The sequence below is a fragment of the Amblyomma mixtum genome, chromosome 3, assembly GCF_055824585.1.
Source record: "Amblyomma mixtum isolate Tamu chromosome 3, ASM5582458v1, whole genome shotgun sequence".
NCBI lineage: Eukaryota > Metazoa > Arthropoda > Arachnida > Ixodida > Ixodidae > Amblyomma > Amblyomma mixtum.
Genome location: NC_143014.1, coordinates 254829461 through 254836592, shown reverse-complemented (window position 1 = coordinate 254836592; position 7132 = coordinate 254829461).

Below are 7132 nucleotides of genomic sequence, written 5' to 3'. Positions count from 1 at the left end.
TCACTTCGGCTCGGCTGGTTATCAGCGGCCCTCGGCGGAGCAAGCGCTCTTCCTCATTGGGCCTTAGTGTTGGCCTCAAATAAAGATTTCCCCCCTCCTCCTGCTCTCACTGAAGATGTTCTAGGCTAAAATGACAGCTCAAAAGCAAGACAAACCACGGAGAGAGGCAACACATAGGACAGTTCGTCATCATCATCATCACCATCAGCCTGACTACGCCCACTGCAGCTCAACGGCCTTTCCCCTGTCTCTCCAATTAACCCTGTCCTGTGGCAGCTGCGCCCACCTTATCCCCACAATCTTGTTAATTTCATCCGCCCACCTAACATTCTGCCGCCCCCGGCTAGGCTTGCCTTCTCTCCCAATCCACTCCGTTACAAATGAAGACCACCGGTTATCTTGCCTTCGAATTTCATGCCCTGTCCAAGCCCACTTTCTCTTGATTTCAGCTAGGATGTTATTAGCCCCCTTTTGTTTCCTCACCCACTCCGCCCGCTTCCGGTCTCTTGACGTTCTGCGGACGTTCTGCGGAAGAAGTTCTGCGGACGCCCTTGCATAACACTGTGCCGAACTTCCAAGAAGTGTACTGTACTCTATTCTTGGTACTTCTAATTTGTTTCATTTATTTAAATTTCAACAATTACAATAATTTTTTTTATTTTATATTTCTAAATATATTTTTTTTCTAATTGCAGTCATTCCACTATGCTACTTCACCGCCTCACACCTTTTTCCTGCGCAAATAATTCGTTGGCATTCTCCACTGTACCTTGGCCAATCTCCCCGCGTGGGTATGTGCCATTTTTACTGAGGGAGAAGACGAAGAAGAAAATGATCCCTCGCGGTCCTCATTCCCATGAACTCTGTGATTCGAGCGGCGCGAGACTTCCAGTGAACGCCATCTTGAAAAATAATTCCCTCAAAGCAGATCGCCAGCTATGTGCTTTTACGAAGGCCCTGCCGACAGTCCGAAGGCCCTTCCGGTCTCTTGACGTTACATCTATCATTTTTCTTTCTAATAGGACGGTTATAGTACTCCAACTAACGCCATTCTTGTTGCCAAGCCAAGAATAAAGGAATATTTTGCACACGTGGCATCGTTTAGCAATGAAAGAACACACCCACTGTGCATGTAAAAACCCCCTGGGCACCCTACCTTTGCGTTTATAGAGCCCCCCTACTTTATCAAGCTTAGCAGCATCGTTTTGCCAGTGAAGAAATGTATTTTCGGCTGTATTTACCTTCCCACAATGCTCGTAGTTTCTCCTCGCCTTGTCCTCCTTCCACTTGGAATCATTCTGTCATTTTTATCCAACAGTGCACTAGTGCTGAAAGCTGTGTACGCTGTGGCCGGCAGGTCCGCGAATATATGTTGACGATTAATCTTTAGGGCGCAAAGGCAGCTTTGTCCAGAAAAGTGCCATGCACAAGCTATTTTTTTTTCTTCCCGTAAGGTGTTGCCAGACATACATTACACAAGCACTTTACTTCAGAGAAACCGAGTACCAAGGTAGGGTAAGCTTGTAGCCATTGTACCACCAGTGGGTACCCGGTGACAGTGGACATTGAACCACGTACCACCTGAGTGTGATGTTCATGCTCAAACAACTAGGCCACCGTGGCCGGCCTGAGTCCAGGAATGCAGCTGTTAAATCAACTCATGCATTAAACTTACTCCTGTGCATTGGCGCCTCTGAAACATTGATAAAATCTCCCTTTTTCTCGCGTAAGAAAGAAGATGAAACCGGCGATGAAAAAAGGAAAAAGGCATACCTAAATGCTCTTGAGGACTGGCTGGACCAAATTAATTTATCACTTGATGTCAGCAGGTGTGGCGTCCTGGTATTTCCGCCAGACACCTCGTTTTACATCTCGCTCGTCTTTCGCTCCACCCAAGTTGCGCAGGTGGAGTCGGTTAAATACCTAGGTGTTACTTACGACAAACGTTCGGACTGGCGCTAGCATGTTAAGAATAATGTTATTAATGGGGAACGCGCTCTGGGCCGGTTGACACAAGTAGACAATGAAAACTATGGAATCTGTCGCGACACGGTACCGTTACTCTGTAAGGCTGATATGTGACCGATTCTGGAATTCCGTTGTGTCTTATTCTCTGGCAACACAAACTACAAGCTGCAGCCCTTAACCTTCGTAGAAAGGTGGAAAGGCGTGCCCTACGGCTCTGCCTCGTGCTCCCAAAATCAGCTGTAAACGCTCTTCTTTATCTACAATCCCGTATCCCCTATCTATATTACCGCTTCCAACTTCTCACCGTGCGTACTTTCTTCAGGGCCTTCGACCTGGCCCCCGGTGTTAATATACTCCCATTTTCCTATCCCAACCACACCTTTTTTTCTTTAATCATGGGCCACGTCATCAGCTTCCGCAAGACATGTTCACGCAGAACCTGTTAGCGCCGCTTTAGGTCGATATGACATCCTTGCAACGAGTTCATGACACGCAGGCTTGCCCCTCTTCTATTACTGCCATATTTTGCCGTCCCATGCGAAACATATGCCCGCAAAAATCCGAAATGGTTTTCTTGCTAGGCACCTACAGAATTTTCCTCATCATACTTTTTCTCCACTGATGCTTCCGGGAGCTGTGAGAAGGCGGCGATTGGGATATATTCGTGGGATTTGGCTTTGAGCTATTCTGTTCGTATCCCTAATTATACTCCTGTATTCGTTGCACACTTTTTGGCTATTAGTTCGGGTATTCTCAAAATTCCGAGGCATGCAGCATGCGTACTTATCCTTCCAGACTGCCTTTCACTTTTAGTCTCTCTCGAGTCTCCCAGCAACTCTCTATTGAATCCTTCCCTTTGGTTTTTAGTAAGGGAGGTGCGCTTGGTCTGGGTAATTGGTCATTCGGGTGTCTGTTTTAACGAGTTGGCTGATTTATTGGCAAGGCCAGCTCTCAGTGCCCCTCTAATCTATCGCGTCTTTAACCTCACTCTGTTGAGGACTTTCCGCTTCCAGCCGTTCCAACGTATCTCAACAAACTTGGTTATCCGTTGGTGAATACCGTGCATTTTCAGCACTTAAAGTACCCATGGAAGGTCCGGTCGTGTAAATGAAGCATTTGGGTGGTATCAGTGACGCTTCTGCGATGCAGAATCCCCCACCTAAATTTCTATTTATGCAGATGAGGGTTCGCTACGAGAAAACTTTGGGACTCATGTGGAGGAGTAGAAAGAACAGAACATCTTGTTCTCTCTTTCCGGTGGTTTCGCATTTAAGAGAAAGCAAAATTTAGAGGTCCCTCTTTCTAGGTTAGGACTTCCTGTGTCTATGCAAGTTCTTCTCTCGTTCGGTGCGATAGCCAAGATGTGTTTGCGGCAACTTGCATGATTACATTATTGCAACTTGTCGGTTACCTTGTTAACTATGCATAACTCCATTGGCGTCCGGAAAGGGGGGGAGGTCAAGGGGAGGCGGTTGCCCTCCCCTGGAATTATGGATATTATTTATGCACTAGCCGGAAACAACTACAGAGCTTGATGAGCACGCATAAGCAATAGTACCTTTTCGCATTTTGCTTATTTACTTTAATTATTTGTTCATTAATAAAATCAATTTAGTATGTTCTTCATGCCCAGCACTAATTTGCTCTTTCTAATTTTTGTTTCATGTGCGCAGTATAGACCACAGATAGTTCCTTTTTGGTGCTAACCTACCGCCTCCCCCTTCCCCAGGCATCAGGTGCCCCCCCCCCCCCCCCTGGAAAAAGTTCTGCGGACGCCCTTGCATAACACTGTGCCGAATTTCCAAAAAGTGTACTGTACACTATTCTTAGTACTTCTAATTTGTTTCATTTATTTAAATTTCAACAATTACAATATAATTTTTAATTTTATGTTTCTAAATGTATTTTTTCAAACTTCAGTCATTCCACTATACTACTTCACTGCCTCACACCTTTTTCCTGCGCAAATGCTTCTTTGGCATTCACCACTGTACCTTGGCCAATTTCCCCGCGCGGGTAGGTGCCGTTTTTACTTAGGGAGAAGACAAAGAAGAAAATGATCCCTCGCGGTCCTCATTCCCATGAACTCGGTGATTCGAGCGGCGCGAGACTTCCAGTGAACGCCATCTTGAAAAATAATTCCCTCAAAGCAGATCGCCAGCTATGTGCTTCTACGAAGGCCCTGCCGACAGGCCGGCTGCTAAGCTCCTTCGAAATGCATCCATATTCCACAGTACGTTGGGGAACAGCGGGCAGAGCGCAACACGTGCCTCGCGGTCATCTGGGCAGCCTTCGGTCGCCATGCTCGCCAAGCGCTTCGTCGCCTTAGCCGGACGCCGGAACAGCACCCAAGGCACGAAAGCCGCTGGTGACTGCCAGCGCAGCGCGGTAAAGGCCAAGGGGATCGTAAGCTCCGAGAAGCGCCCGCGCGGGAGGGCAGCTTCCAGGGCGGAGCCGTCAGCCGCCCCCCGAGCGACCTGCAAGGTAACATTGGTTCCAAGTCTTGTCTGCTGAGTGACCTTGGTCCACATGTATTATGCTCGAAATTTTTATTTCGCACCTTTTATCCAAGAAATTCGGTGAAAGCGTGTATATATGAGTGTTTCACCTGATATCCTCTACAAAGTTTACAAAACAAGCTACACGCACCAGTGTAGTTGAAGAACAACCAGATGATAATGCATGGCGAGGAGCGCTGGTCAGTCAACCCGAAATTATTGGCGCTTTGTGTTCGGCACGAGCTACTCGGTGCGAGTGAGAGTTTGGTGAACGCAGTGACAGGGAACATATTTTTCGTGCAAAGGAATAGTTTGAAGCTCTCCTCTCGGTGTGTGCACATGTGACTGAAGCCACCGTCTTGCGTGTGCGATAATTAGTCTTACTGAAAAGTTGGAACCGAGTTATACAGGAAGCCAATAAGGCTTTCTCGAAGACCAACTGGCATGGGAGATGCACGGTGAATATGTGTATCCACGGGCATGAAATGAATTGTTATTCACTACGCAGTGCTGGAGTATTTCTACGTTCTCGCACACCTGAGCTTGCGCTCAAAAGTTTATACTTGGCGCAAGATAAGGTTCCCTTCTTGCATGCTTTTTATTTTGAGTAAAAATGCTTCCAGCAAGGCGTAATTCTTGTTCTCGCTGTGAATGAGATGTATGAAGTGTCGTGCGAATTTTCGGGATAACAATATTAAGAGCAGTTCTAGGCGCACCCGTTAGGCGATTATTCTTCACTTAGAATAGAGAAGGTCCTTGGACTTGCCTTTTTATCCATGGAGTTTACTTTTCATGCACAATATATTTTAGCGTTGAGAAGGAGCCAGCCATTGGCAGCCATATTGTTGCATACGCCTTTGCGACTAATCAGGTGCAGCCAACGACGGAGTCAATGTCCCTACGTTCCAGTGGTGCCAGCGGTCTTTCCTGTGCTTCAAGCATCTCCGCACCTGACGGGGGTCCTCAACAGATGGCAGCCCAGGCGGCTGTCGTCACTATCTTGACAGTGAAGTGCTGCAGCCTGGGCGGCGCCCGAGAGCGGTGCGTCGGATGTGGAAGGGGCCTTTTGGCCATGTCTCTACTGCTGCCCCTCCCGACAAGCTCCGTAAGTAGCGTCTGAAAGATGGGAGCGGTCTGCTCCTCATGACTGTTCCGTGGAGATTCTATGGTAAAAATCTACACAAGAGGCAAGCGGCAGCCGAGGCTGTATACAGCTGTGGTGTCTATACGAACACGCCTTGTATGACCATTAACCGGAAGAAGGAGCACGTAGTTTTTCCACTTTTATGCAGTTTTCAGCCCCCGCAAGCAAAGCTTTCAGCCGCATTTATGGCCACTAGGGTATGCTGGGAGCAAATATTCGCGTTCTTTACTTGAGTCTCAGACCATACCTGATCAATTGAATGGCGCCAGCAGTACAATGTAAAAAGGTATGACGTTCACATTGTTGCGGGTTCGCCGCAAAGCTACCGTGCTCTGGGTTGGACTACGAATGGACGCTGGCCATAACTCCATCCAGTTAATGTTCTGGGCAAAAACAGATTCTCTCCCTTTTCTGTCTATGCTAACGTTTTTCTGCTGGCAGCAAAAGATGCATTTATCGGGTAGAATACTGGATATGTTATTTTGCCGCCAGTCGAATCAAAGTCGTGACGTCCTTAGCGAAATGTTCTGGTTAACACCATTTCGAAATTAATGGCTATGTAGAAAAGTGCAGTCAGTGCACGGAGTTTACTTGTGATTTTGGGCAGTTATGGCGACTCTAGTATTTAGTTTCTGGTCTTTTCGAGATTATAAAAGCTCCGATTCAGGTGCGTGTGGCTTCATTGTTATTTGAACACTGTGCCCAGTCGATGCAAACCAGGTTCTATTTGTCCTCAGGTCTCCCTTAACGGGTCCCTGACAATATTTCGGAATTTAAATTAAGCCAGCCCAGTACGTAGTTCGCGCCTTTATGATCATGACTGCCGAGCATTAGATCCATGCGCGCCCTGAAAGAGGGTGAAAATTCAAATGAGCGTTACTTCGCAATCTTTCGGCAAAGCCAATCTCCTCATTTTCTATGCTGGCAGCCGTGGCTTCGCTCTGACGGCACAGCGAAGTGCATTACATTGGTCCATCATTGATTTATAAACGAATGACTTACGGCGTCTAGGCTGCGAGTTGCTGTCATTTTTTTTGCTGCGCTGTTCCGACGTAAATAGAACCATACATTAATTCCTTGTCCTGGGTCGTTTACGTCTGACTGGGCATTACTCTCCGCTATGTTCATGGTTCACCACGTTCACTTTTTTTTTCTATTTTGCCGTGCACGTTGGCGCACCGCCTCGGCAGAAGGCTGCTTGCCCCTTTCCGTGACCCTACTCTGCAAAACTGGTAATCATGCCACCCAGCCGATTTACACAAGCCGATTTTGTTAGGGTATGGCAGAGAGAAGGGTGGTAAAATCGCCTTATTACGATGTCTGCAACTGTCTGGTAATGATTATTTGAACACATTCTGGCGTCAGCGCGTTCGAGAAACAACGCTTGACAACTGTCGGAGATGACCAGAAATGGACACTCCGGTGAACACATAGCGCATTGCACTTATCCGTTGAGTCGCACATAACGAAGGTCGTCCGCTTAGTAACTAAATTGCTGATGGACGCCCAATGCGATCCACGG